The sequence below is a fragment of the Ambystoma mexicanum genome, chromosome 4p, assembly GCF_040938575.1.
Source record: "Ambystoma mexicanum isolate Mex_15411 chromosome 4p, UKY_AmexF1_1, whole genome shotgun sequence".
In the NCBI taxonomy this organism is placed as follows: Eukaryota; Metazoa; Chordata; class Amphibia; order Caudata; family Ambystomatidae; genus Ambystoma; species Ambystoma mexicanum.
The window spans coordinates 320,634,576-320,647,728 of NC_090927.1; the positions used below are offsets into that span (position 1 = coordinate 320,634,576).

The following is a 13,153-nucleotide window of genomic DNA, read 5'->3' on the forward strand; positions in this document are numbered from 1 at the left end:
ATGGGTGCGTGTTACTGGGAGAGGTGTGGGCCCTGAGTAAAAGTTATGAATGGGTGCGTGTTACTGGGAGAGGTGTGGGTCCTGAGTAAAAGCTATGGATGGGTGCGTGTTACTGGGAGAGGAAAGGGCTCTGAGTAAAAGCTATAGACGGGTGTGTGTTACTGTGTAAAAGATATGGACGGGTGCGTGCTTCTGGGAGAGGTAAGGGCTCTGAGTAAAAGCTATTGACGGGTGCGTGTTACTGGGAGAGGTGTGGGTCCTGAGTAAAACCTATGGACGGGTGCGTGTTGCTGGGAGAGGTGTGGGCCCTGAGTAAAAGCTATGGACGGGTGCCTGTTACTGGGAGAGGTGTGGGTCCTGAGTAGAAGCTATGGACGCGTGCTTGTTACTGGGAGAGGTAAGGGCTCTGAGTAAAAGCTATGGACGGGTGAGTGTTACTGGGAGAGGTAAGGGCTCTGAGTAAAAGCAATGGACTGGTGCGTGTTACTGGGAGAGGTGTGGACCCTGTGTAAAAGCGATGGACGGGTGCGTGTTACTGGGAGAGGTGTGGGCCCTGCGTAAAAGCTATGGACAGGTGCCTGTTACTGGGAGAGGTGTGGGTCCTGAGTAAAAGCTGTGGACGTGTGCGTGTTACTGGGAGAGGTGTGGGCCCTGAGTAAAAGCTATGGACAGGTGCGTGTTACTGGGAGAGGTGTGGGCCCTGAGTAAAAGCTATGGACAGGTGCGTGTTACTGGGAGAGGTGTGGGCCCTGAGTAAAAGCTATGGACGGGTGCGTGTTACTGGGAGAGGTAAGGGCCTGAGTAAAAGCTATGGATGCGTGCATGTTACTGGGAGAGGTAAGGGTCCTGAGTAAAAGCTATGGATGGGTGCATGTTACTGGGAGAGGTGTGGGCCCTGAGTAAAAGCTATGGATGGGTGCGCGCTACTGGGACAGGTAAGGGTTCTGAGTAAAACCTATGGACAGGTGCGTGTTACTGGGAGAGGTAAAGGTCCTGAGTAAAAGCTATGGACGGGTGCGTGTTACTGGGAGAGTTGTGGGCCCTGAGTAAAAGCTATGGACTGGTGTGTGTTACTGTGTAAAAGCTATGGACAGGTGTGTGTTACTGGGAGAGGTGTGGGCCCTGTGTAAAAGCTATGGACGGGTGCATGTTACTGAGAGAGGTGTGGGCCCTGAGTAAAAACTATGGATGGGTGGGTGTTACTGGGAGAGGTGCGGGCCCTGAATAAAAGCTATGGATGTGTGCGTGTTACTGGGAGAGGTGCGGGCCCTGAGTAAAAGCTATGGACGGGTGCGTGTTACTGGGAGAGGTGCGGGCCCTGAGTAAAAGCTATGGGTGTGTGTGTGTTACTGGGAAAGGTGCGAGCGCTGAGTAAAAGCTATGGATGGGTTGGGTGCATGTTACTGGGAGAGGTGTGGGCCCTGTGTAAAAGCTATGGACGGGAGCGTGTTACGGGGAGAGGAGTGGGCCCTGAGTAAAAGCTATGGACGGTTGCGTGTTACTGGGAGAGGTGTCGCTATGGACGGGTGCGTGTTACTGGAAGAGGTGTGGGCCCTGAGTAAAAGCTATGGATGGGTGCGTGTTACTGGGAGAGGTGTGGGCCCTGAGTAAAAGCTATGGATGGGTGCGTGTTACTGGGAGAGGAAAGGGCTCTGAGTAAAAGCTATAGACGGGTGTGTGTTACTGTGTAAAAGCTATGGACGGGTGCGTGCTTCTGGGAGAGGTAAGGGCTCTGAGTAAAAGCTATTGACGGGTGCGTGTTACTGGGAGAGGTGTGGGTCCTGAGTAAAACCTATGGACGGGTGCGTGTTGCTGGGATAGGTGTGGGCCCTGAGTAAAAGCTATAGACGGGTGCCTGTTACTGGGAGAGGTGTGGGTCCTGAGTAGAAGCTATGGACGCGTGCTTGTTACTGGGAGAGGTAAGGGCTCTGAGTAAAAGCTATGGACGGGTGAGTGTTACTGGGAGAGGTAAGGGCTCTGAGCAAAAGCAATGGACTGGTGCGTGTTACTGGGAGAGGTGTGGACCCTGTGTAAAAGCGATGGACGGGTGCGTGTTACTGGGAGAGGTGTGGGCCCTGCGTAAAAGCTATGGACAGGTGCCTGTTACTGGGAGAGGTGTGGGTCCTGAGTAAAAGCTGTGGACGTGTGCGTGTTACTGGGAGAGGTGTGGGCCCTGAGTAAAAGCTATGGACAGGTGCGTGTTACTGGGAGAGGTGTGGGCCCTGAGTAAAAGCTATAGACGGGTGCGTGTTACTGGGAGAGGTAAGGGCCCTGAGTAAAAGCTATGGACGCGTGCATGTTACTGGGAGATGTAAGGGTCCTGAGTAAAAGCTATGCACGCGTGCATGTTACGGGGAGAGGTGTGGGCCCTGAATAAAAGCTATGGACGGGTGCGTGCTACTGGGCGAGGTAATGGTCCTGAGTAAAAGCTATGGACAGGTGCATGTTACTGGGCGAGGTAAAGGTCCTGAGTAAAAGCTATGGACGGGTGCGTGTTACTGGGAGAGATGTGGGCCCTGAGTGTTGCTGTCAAGTCCATGTATGTGACACCCTGGTCTCTGAAGTCCACATCTGTCTACAAGGAGACAGTGATATTGGCACTGTAGTATATGTACTAGAGCACTCACACCTATAGTATGTTGAGGGTAAAATCCAGTTCTTTCCTTGTTCTTTCATGCAAAGTGACATGCATGAATCAGCAAACATCCTGTCCTTATGCAACACATTTTTGGGTGGTATAGCAGCATGGTTCCAATGCAAATAACCAACAAGGTATACATAGTCAAGGACTGGGAGAGGTGTGGGCCCTGAGTAAAAGCTATGGACTGGTGTGTGTTACTGTGTAAAAGCTATGGACGGGTGCATGTTACTGAGAGAGGTGTGGGCCCTGGGTAAAAGCTATGGATGTGTGCGTGTTACTGGGAGAGGTGCGGGCCCTGAATAAAAGCTATGGATGTGTGTGTGTTACTGGGAGAGGTGCGGGCCCTGAGTAAAAGCTATGGACGGGTGCGTGTTACTGGGAGAGGTGCAGACCCTGAGTAAAAGCTATGGATGGGTTGGGTGCATGTTACTGGGAGAGGTGTGGGCCCTGTGTAAAAGCTATGGACGGGAGCGTGTTACTGGGAGAGGAGTGGGCCCTGAGTAAAAGCTATGGACGGTTGCGTGTTACTGAGAGAGGTGTCGCTATGGACGGGTGCGTGTTACTGGAAGAGGTGTGGGCCCTGAGTAAAAGCTATGGGCGGGTGCGTGTTACTGGGAGAGGTGTGGGCCCTGAGTAAAAGTTATGGACGGGTGCGTGTTACTGGGAGAGGTAAGGGTCCTGAGTAAAAGCTATGGACGGGTGTGTATTACTGGGAGAGGTAAGGGCTCTGAGTCAAAGCTATAGACGGGTGCGTGTTACTGTGTAAAAGATATGGACGGGTGCGTGTTATTGGGAGAGGTGTGGGCCCTGAGTAAAAGCTATCGATGGGTTTGTGTTACTGGGAAACGTGCGGGCCATGAGTAAAATTTATGGACTGGTGCGTGTTACTGGGAGAGGTGTGGGCCCTGAGTAAAAGCTATGGACGGGTGCATGTTACTGGGACAGGTGTAGGCCCTGAGTAAAAGCTATGGACGGGTGCGTGTAACTGGGACAGGTAAGGGTCTTGAGTAAAAGCTATGTGTGTTACTGGGACAGGTGTGGGCCCTGAGTAAAAGCTATGGACGGTTGCGTGTTACTGAGAGAGGTGTCGCTATGGACGGGTGCGTGTTACTGGAAGAGGTGTGGGCCCTGAGTAAAAGTTATGGACGGGTGCGTGTTACTGGGAGAGGTAAGGGTCCTGAGTAAAAGCTATGGACGGGTGTGTATTACTGGGAGAGGTAAGGGCTCTGAGTCAAAGCTATAGACGGGTGCGTGTTACTGTGTAAAAGATATGGACGGGTGCGTGTTATTGGGAGAGGTGTGGGCCCTGAGTAAAAGCTATCGATGGGTTTGTGTTACTGGGAAACGTGCGGGCCATGAGTAAAATTTATGGACTGGTGCGTGTTACTGGGAGAGGTGTGGGCCCTGAGTAAAAGCTATGGACGGGTGCATGTTACTGGGACAGGTGTAGGCCCTGAGTAAAAGCTATGGACGGGTGCGTGTAACTGGGACAGGTAAGGGTCTTGAGTAAAAGCTATGTGTGTTACTGGGACAGGTGTGGGCCCTGAGTAAAAGCTATGGACGGTTGCGTGTTACTGAGAGAGGTGTCGCTATGGACGGGTGCGTGTTACTGGGAGAGATGTGGACCCTGAGTGTTGCTGTCAAGTCCATGTATGTGACACCCTGGTCTCTGAAGTCCACATCTGTCTACAAGGAGACAGTGATATTGGCACTGTAGTATCTGTACTAGAGCACTCACACCTATAGTATGTTGAGGGTAAAATCCAGTTCTTTCCTTGTTCTTTCATGCAAAGTGACATGCATGAATCAGCAAACATCCTGTCCTTATGCAACACATTTTTGGGTGGTATAGCAGCATGGTTCCAATGCAAATAACCAACAAGGTATACATAGTCAAGGACTGGGAGAGGTGTGGGCCCTGAGTAAAAGCTATGGATGTGTGTGTGTTACTGTGTAAAAGCTATGGACGGGTGCATGTTACTGAGAGAGGTGTGGGCCCTGGGTAAAAGCTATGGATGTGTGCGTGTTACTGGGAGAGGTGCGGGCCCTGAATAAAAGCTATGGATGTGTGTGTGTTACTGGGAGAGGTGCGGGCCCTGAGTAAAAGCTATGGACGGGTGCGTGTTACTGGGAGAGGTGCAGACCCTGAGTAAAAGCTATGGATGGGTTGGGTGCATGTTACTGGGAGAGGTGTGGGCCCTGTGTAAAAGCTATGGACGGGAGCGTGTTACTGGGAGAGGAGTGGGCCCTGAGTAAAAGCTATGGACGGTTGCGTGTTACTGAGAGAGGTGTCGCTATGGACGGGTGCGTGTTACTGGAAGAGGTGTGGGCCCTGAGTAAAAGCTATGGACGGGTGCGTGTTACTGGGAGAGGTGTGGGCCCTGAGTAAAAGTTATGGACGGGTGCGTGTTACTGGGAGAGGTAAGGGTCCTGAGTAAAAGCTATGGACGGGTGTGTATTACTGGGAGAGGTAAGGGCTCTGAGTCAAAGCTATAGACGGGTGCGTGTTACTGTGTAAAAGATATGGACGGGTGCGTGTTATTGGGAGAGGTGTGGGCCCTGAGTAAAAGCTATCGATGGGTTTGTGTTACTGGGAAACGTGCGGGCCATGAGTAAAATTTATGGACTGGTGCGTGTTACTGGGAGAGGTGTGGGCCCTGAGTAAAAGCTATGGACGGGTGCATGTTACTGGGACAGGTGTAGGCCCTGAGTAAAAGCTATGGACGGGTGCGTGTAACTGGGACAGGTAAGGGTCTTGAGTAAAAGCTATGTGTGTTACTGGGACAGGTGTGGGCCCTGAGTAAAAGCTATGGACGGGAAAGACCATGAACTAGAGCCTTCCCCTAGAGGGCCATCATTTCTCCCTAATCTCAAATGTTCAGTGCACGTGGTTTACACAGCACCTATAAATAATCAATAGTATATATATATATATTTCATAAGTGCTTCCCAGAATCTCATGCCGGCTCGTGTTCATAAACCATACGAACGTGTAACCATTCCCATGAAAGCCATTACTGTATTGTACACAAGGGCACGGGGACTACCATTGTTACATTCAAATCATTAACTCCGACATCTGCATGTGTGTAAAACGTTAATTTACCCTGCCCCACCAACGGAGGGGCAACATTTAAACCATCTCAGACAAACTAAATTTGAAACAAATTCAAAAAGTGTTTCACGGTTGAATACTGGCTTGTAAGGAGTTACTGTTACTTAATATACAACGAAAAGCAAAGCCTACAAATCATGCAAATGGCAATGTTACATTACAAAGTCCATCTTACCATGAACTACACTTAAAGGATTGGTGTCAAGCAGCATTTTCTTTTCAAAACATCGAAGTAATCATGAGCGGCACCGTGGAGAATTGCAAGCCCGCAACTTAACTCCTGAAGGAAGCTCAGTGCAATGGTTTTAGAATGAGTCTTTGGCCCTCTGCTGCACCTGCGAAAAATACCAAGAAATGACTAATGACTGGAAACCTAACATCTGTCACCAGAGGCTGGTCCTGCTGGGAAGTAATCACAGGGACACAGTGCACCTATGCACTGCACAGTAGACACTTACCTCTCTTTCCCCACTCTCTCTCTCTCTAGAAAGCGAGAGAGAGAGAGAGAGAAAAGAGAGAGGCACCCACAGAGCGTATTTCGTGCTTAGTAGTTTTGGCTACTGTGGTACAGCGAGACAATGTGGCCCTGTGTTTCAGACAGGAAGTCGCCTCAGGCCAGGCTTCCAGCCATCATTCTATTCTTGCTACATCACAATATTGGAATAGCCGCAGCAGCATGGGTGGGAAGTATTCAATCTGAACTGGCTGCCCACAGGAGACAAAGAGGGCTCACTTAGGAGGCTAATTTGCATAATTACACATGGCCACTTGCAATTCTCAACGGTGCCACTGATGGTCATTACTTCAATGTCTTGTAAAGATGCATCATGCCACTTCTTTAGCTCGTAATACACCACAGTTTCACAACACTCACTTTACACATGTGGTTGCTAACATCAATACCGATGGAGAGAACCAGAGGAAAACATGCATTCATTGTTCATTAATACGGTACTCAGCTCGAAAGGCAGAACGCTTCTTAGCCCCATGTAACCATGCATTATGGCATTATGAGCCCAGGGACATTGGTAGTAAACACATTAAATGAAAAGTAAATCAGTATTACTAGAAACGACTTCTTACTGAACTGCAAACAGCCTGGTCACTCTAATAAATAGTCTGCCTCATAATGAACGGCAGCCATATAGCAAAAGATGGCTGACAGATCACTTTGAAACATGCCAAATAAGACATTATAAAAGGGCAAAAGGCTGTGAAATATGTGACTCCGCTTCGGAATGGATGAGTCCTCTATTTTTCAGCAGACAACAAACCACGGCATAGCTCCCAGAAGCAGAGCCACAGCCCCGCAGAGACCAGGTCGCACCACCCGGCGGTAGAAGAACCCAGCAGCAGGAGAAGAGTGCAACTCAGCCCACTCAGCCTGCATCAAGCTGACAACCTAGTACTCAGGTGAAGCAAGACAGACCCAGCCTTAAACTCCATTGGTGGGTAGGAGGGAGTCAGCAGGATTCCAGCAGAGAAAGGGGGAGACTTGTAAGAGAATTCCCAAGCCCGAAGCAGTCACGCTCTCCTGATTTCCACTACAACTATTTCCAAATGAAGGGAGAAGGGCAGTCACCTTAAGTGCGAACAGCTTAATGTCCCTATGCGACAGTGGAAAAAGCAGCACAGAGCACATGTGTGTTTGCTTCAAAGGCCTTGCTGAATACAAGATTAATAATGGCAAAATCCCATTGGAAAACGCTCTGTGAATTGGGCCCAATGCTTCTTGTTGCCATAATTCATGGGCCTGTTGTTTCTTTGAATTATATACAATGCATCTTTGGTGTGACATCCCTTGCATCAGGTATGAACTGCATCGCCTAAAGGTAAGTAGACAAATATTAAACGCCTCACCTGTGCAATACTTTCACTTCACCTTTAACACAGTGTGTTGCAGAGAAATCGTGTTGCGCTCCGTAATCATTCTGCTAAATGACCTGCAAAATAAAATATGAACAGCTTAGGAAGCAGGAAGCCATGATGTTGGAACATAATGTATACACTTACTGAGATAGGGCCTTGAAAAGTGCACCCTCTTCTGGGTGCCTATGCCCTTCAAACATGCACGAGATAACAGGTAGAGGAGACTTGACTAACTACTCAAAAAGTTGCAGCATAAGAAGAGACAGATAGAAGGCAAGGCAATGCAATCACTCCTTTAGTGCACTCGGGTGATCATTGGATGGGTGACAGGCGTCTTTGATTTGATTTGGGTATTTGTGGGGACAGAAGATTCTTGGTCTTTGGTCCTAGCCTTTGGGAAAGCTTACTGAGGGAACTTAGGACTATGGAGTCCCTGTGTCTTTTCCGCAAAGCCTTGAAAACCTATGTGTTTAAATAAGTTTGGCCAGCCCCTTAAAATGATTGTGTCCTACGGATATCATTATTCTACACCTATGGATGGAATGTGATACTATTACACCTCTACACACGCTTAGTAAAAGGCATCTGTGCCATTAGGCGCTTTATTCTGTCTCGAGTGTGTTACAAATATCCAAATCAAATCAAATCGAAATCAAATAAATAACCAATTACAGTAACAAAAGCGTCACTGACACTTTCATTTATAGTCTAACTTTGACATGAGTAACAGACACCATGGTAACGTTAAGGAAATTAACGTTATAGTTGCTCATAGGTTCTTAACTTGAACTGTGGTGTTGCATGAGGTCAGAAAGGACAGGTCTGCACCGCGCTTGTCTTGTCTTCTATGCATCAGGTGCATGTTGCTCATGTGCCAATTGAGCGCCTTCGTCCTCAACACGGTATTATGTCTATCTGCCACAGCGTCCAGTGACGTCTCTGTAGGGCAGGCCAGCATGTAGGGCATGGGATTACAAAAGGCAATAGCACACCCCCTGAGTGGGTCAAAAGTCTAGTTGCCCATTGCAGCCCCCCTCCCCTCCCTTACGAGCTTCAGCAGGATCCACAGACTCCTTCACCAAACACACTCAGCTTCAGAAAACATGGGAATGGGTCTAAAGTCGTGTGACTGGGTGTTGCTAGGTCTGGAAAAGATCCGGGGCTAAGCTAAAGCCGGGGCTGCCGGGGCTGTCGGGACTTGGGGCTAGCTAGCCTTTTGGTTGTAACCCCCGGAGCTTCTATCTGGGGCTAAAACCAAAAGATCCAGGGCTATAGCCCTCTTAGCCCTCCCCTAGCAACGCCTTGTTTTTGGTACTTGTCCATAGGCTCTACAATGGGACACAGCATGCCGAGCCATAAGACAGCTAGCAAGCAAGGTTTAATATGCATGGCTGCATCCTAATGCACCACTGCCTCCCGGACTTCCACCGCTTGTTTCTGATGGAGGCTCCTGTTAGGCAGCAACTCGAATAAAAGCTGCCAACCGAAAGCTCCTTGGCCACCCGACAGTATTGCCAAATAAAGAATTAATTCTTTTCACAAAAGTTTGGAAAAAAAATCAAACATCCTTATGCCATAACCATATCACTACACCCTACAAAGTATCACACATAACGTCTTGGGTAGTTAAAATGAAGTATCCACAATGAGTTATTAGACCACCACCAATGTGCATCAAATGGAATTGTATTCTATTGCCAGATCAACATCCTCTGATAAACGCAGTCGCAGAAGCTGTGACGTAAGTGCACCAGTCAAGTCTAAGGAACCCACTCGCTGTGACGCTTTAACAGCTATGATGGGCACATTAAATGTGATTAGGAAGGTTACATGGTGGACATGTACTTGAGTGGGCGAAACATTCTCCAATCAGCAGGTTCTACTATGAAATAGGAAGGGCGTTTTATGGTGGGCACTCAATGTTGAATCCAAAAGGCATGGATCCGCGAGGAAGAGCCCAGAGCAGGCAAGAGTGGATGAATACTTCTCCATGCAATGGGAAAACCTAATATTCACAACTGGGGGTACCCCTGCACACAACCATGGTTGCACACCACTCTTAGTGGAAGTGGCCTCCACTGTCACTTTATGTGCAGCTTTAAAATCCCTACCTCGAGTTTCTATGTGTTGCTGTCAATCCATGTATGGGACACCCTGGCCTCTGAAGTCCACATCTGTCTTCAAGGACATAGTGACATTGGCACTGTAGTATCTTTTCAAGCAGGTTGAGAACAATATTAAAGACATGCTGTGCCAGAGTACTCACACCTGCAGTATGTTGAGGGTAGCAGCCAGTTCCTCTAATCCTTGTTCTTTCATGCAAAGTGACATGAATGGAGCAGGAAACATCCTGTCCTTATGCAACACATTCTTGGGTGGTATACCAGCTTGATTCCAATGCAAATAACCAACAAAGTATATATAGTCAAGGGCCCATGATCCCCCAAAAAATTAAAAATAAATAAAGGTAGAGATTTATCATGTATTTAGTGCGCAAACACTAGGAAAAATCAATTGCTTTAAAGTGGTGATGGATTGGCTCTATGCCAGCCTTGGCATATTTTGGCCTTTCAGATAATGTGGCCTACAACCCCAATTATCCCTCACTATTTATTATACTGGCAATGCCCAATCGGAGCTTTAGACTAAAACATCTGGAGGGCTGCAGGTTGCCCTCCACCACTGCTCTACGTGATAAAATGGGCCTAGGCACTGGAGGTCACAGGCATGTAGTCTTAGGTAGCTTATTCATGTATGTACAGCAGCTTAATGTCCACTGCACATGTAGATATTATTTTGCAGTGGTTTACTTTGCAAGGCTAGTACTTGTGCACATACCTGTGTACCGGAAACTAATTGGTCTCACCCCAATTCCATTTATGTAGTTCAGCTACGGTAAGAATACTTCATATCCTAAGGAAAGCACCTCATTTCAAATATTGTGATTTGTCAGACATCGCCTAAGGTATCCTAGTGTCCACTTTAATTTGAAACAAAGACTATTGGGCTTCCACAACATTACACTACTCAAGAAGCTAGTTAAGCACACTCATGATGATATATTCAATCTGGTTTACAGAGAAATGAGGAGACGAATATGTGTGTGAGCACGCTTCAGATCAAATCATCACCCTTTGGTAAAAATTCAAGTTCAGCGTGGCAAAAAGGTGCACGCTTATCAGCTGCGGATTAGCCTACTAAAAAGGGAGGGGGGCTTCATTAATTGAAACCCTGTTCTATGAACTAGTCTAGAGAATACCTAAATAACTGTGTTTCAAGGAAATAACATATAGGCGATAAAAGTGGTTTACAGGTAAGTATACAGATTTAACATTAGACCGAGGCACTGTAAACTGTCCTCAGAGCACTCACATGTTATTAACTTGCTTAGTAGACACAGAGGCTGGCAGCACATTGCAAGTTACAGGTCCCCAGGATTATATGGTAGGAAAAAAACACAAACATCCTTTGATACTTTTGAGGTCGGGAAGCGAAGCTCATGGGTGCCGGGGAAAAGCAGTGAATGCACAAACATTTCATAATTCGGCATATTAATTTAATGAAACTGGTCTACCAACGGTTTCAAAGTGCCCCATGGCAGTTTCAAATTGCCTCTTAGCACATCTTAGCCTGGGAAGAGGTTCGAAGAGTTCTTAAGATGCAAAATTAAAACAGCAACTTGACAGTGATTTATGGCTCTTGCAGTGTAATGATCAGATGTGGTCCCATGAGAAATGGATGGAGATGACCGGCGGCAGATGAATAAGGATCTCAAATGTCTCAATGTTTTGGCTCTATGATGTGGGAATTGTGGGCTGGACTGTGATGTCACAAATGGGGCCGAGAGTGGTGTGGTAATGTTTGCAGGACCCAGTCATTTCAAGATAATGTATGTCCTTCTATAGGGGAATTATACGACTTTGCCACCCAGCTTCACATAGAGGACTATCCTAATGTTGCAATATGAGTAGATGTTAATTAGTTTGAATGATTATAAAAGCTTTGGTTTTTGGGGCATATCTTTGACAGCGATTTTCATGCAGTTCAGTTCCGCATTCTGTTTGCATTTTGCTTTCCCAGCTGTATCTGAGCATAGAATACATTGTGTTACTTTTTGGCTGGTGTACATTCCTTTTTTTAGAATACTTTGGTAATGTTTACTGGTGAGTAGTTCTGGGGTAGCCCGCAGTACAACCCTATGGGGCAGTCAGTCTGGAGCAGTCCAGAAAAAGGAAAAGTGGAAGGAAATGACAAAGAGGACAGGAAGGGAAGACTATTGCTCAATGCACCCTCTTGGACCTTCAGCAGCAACTAATTTCAGCCATTCTGATGAAGCCAACATAGGAATTGTGTGATGTATTACTAACCATGTCAGGTACTGGCAGACAGCAGGACAAGATCTCCACTTAAGAAGTGGTGACCGAGGTCAATGCTGGATTCTGGAAGACAAGATGGGGTGGGGGAAGGATACAAACACATATTACTATGCAATTTTCCTTGCAGATTTATAGACCCAGTACATATTTTTTAGCATCCTACTAAAAGATCAAGGAGCAAAATAGTTGGACCAGGCATCTGTACAAAGTAACAGGGATTTGACACCACAAAAATCTCTATATTTGGGGAGGAGGGACATGTCAAAAGGACACTATAAGCACTGGTTCCTAATTCAGACGAACATAGCTCTGGGGTGCCAAGCTTAAGCAGGACATTGAGGCTTAGGCTGGCGACCTGCCACTTGAGAGTGATGACTACTATAATGTTTATAAGGACTATGACATTAGGTCCTATTAGCACCCAGCCTAGTGGCACTTCTTTGTCTACCTTGAAAGCACGAACAGCCGAGTCGTCTGCTGAGACCCACACCCGTGACTGCAGAATGCACACCAATCGCGGAAGCAAACACTTCCCCGAATAAAATTCTTGTTAATGAAAATTGACAACATCGTGCGCTGAACCAGCAAGGGCTACTGGGCTGCTGCAAGGGTTTGGCCTTCATCTGGACCTATGTTATGTTGTGTTGCTCGGCATTTATATAGCGCCTTATATTTCATTGGTATGACCTCAAAGCGCTCGTAGGTCGAACACACTCGGGAACCGCAGTTCTAGTCAGTAGAGAGAGAGAGTGTCGTATGGTGCGTGGGTGCACCGGATATGTGTGCAGCTGGTGTGGTTGTTGCATGATAGCTGCTTCTTAGCGGTAGGTGTGGTGCTGAGGAATCAGTTGGATGTGTTCAGTCTGGAGGGTGGACACCCAGACTGAGTTCTGGCTGCGTTAGGCCTGAGGAGAACGCCTAAGCTAGCCGGTATGTGCTCAGCTAGCTGCGTTTTATTAGGGCTATGCTACAGCCAGAGGTACACTGGCCGTTGGAGAGTGATTAGCTAGAGTTAGCCAGGCCAGCTTTTCTCATCAGGAGAATACACTTCAAAGCATAGGTCATGGATTACACAAGAACGTTTGTATTCGTATTGACTTCCATTCATGGGTTTAAACAAGCAAAGGCGGTCAGATTCTTTGCATTTTGTTT

The 13,153-nt window shown here is 47.4% G+C and overlaps 1 protein-coding gene across 1 annotated transcript in view; it reads right to left on the reverse strand.

Moving 5' to 3' along the window:
• The window catches only part of KLHL29 (kelch like family member 29), a 1,453,205-nt gene that overhangs the window by 1,086,422 nt on the left and 353,630 nt on the right, over positions 1 to 13,153 (reverse strand). The window contains exon 3 of the mRNA XM_069605880.1: positions 7,617 to 7,699. The gene's annotated coding sequence lies outside the window, so the exon portion shown is untranslated. The remainder of the gene's footprint in view (positions 1 to 7,616; positions 7,700 to 13,153) is intronic.